The following is a 363-nucleotide window of genomic DNA, read 5'->3' on the forward strand; positions in this document are numbered from 1 at the left end:
AACAAATGTGACAGTGAAACAGACAGTGAAAGTGAAATGGATTGTGATGATAAAGTGATTAGTGACTCTGATTCGTAAGACACATGACGAAGCAATGTTCTTGCTTATTACTATTGTTTGGTGTTAATTTAGGATAAGCAATGATGACAGTAATAATACAGATGATACAGCAGTAGGCAAAGACAAGGACAGCAGTGAACAAGGACAAGGTAGTGACAAAAATATTTAATTCATTATTAATGGTATACTTTAGAAATCAATATTAAAGTTATTGTTGATTTAGCGAAACTGAAAGACCTGGTATCCAAGTGCAAGTGGTGTAACAGTGAAGTATTGGTAACACATTCATTCAGCGCCTGTTGT

The sequence above is a fragment of the Amphimedon queenslandica genome, unplaced genomic scaffold (genome assembly GCF_000090795.2).
Source record: "Amphimedon queenslandica unplaced genomic scaffold, v1.1 AMPQUscaffold_12949, whole genome shotgun sequence".
NCBI lineage: Eukaryota > Metazoa > Porifera > Demospongiae > Haplosclerida > Niphatidae > Amphimedon > Amphimedon queenslandica.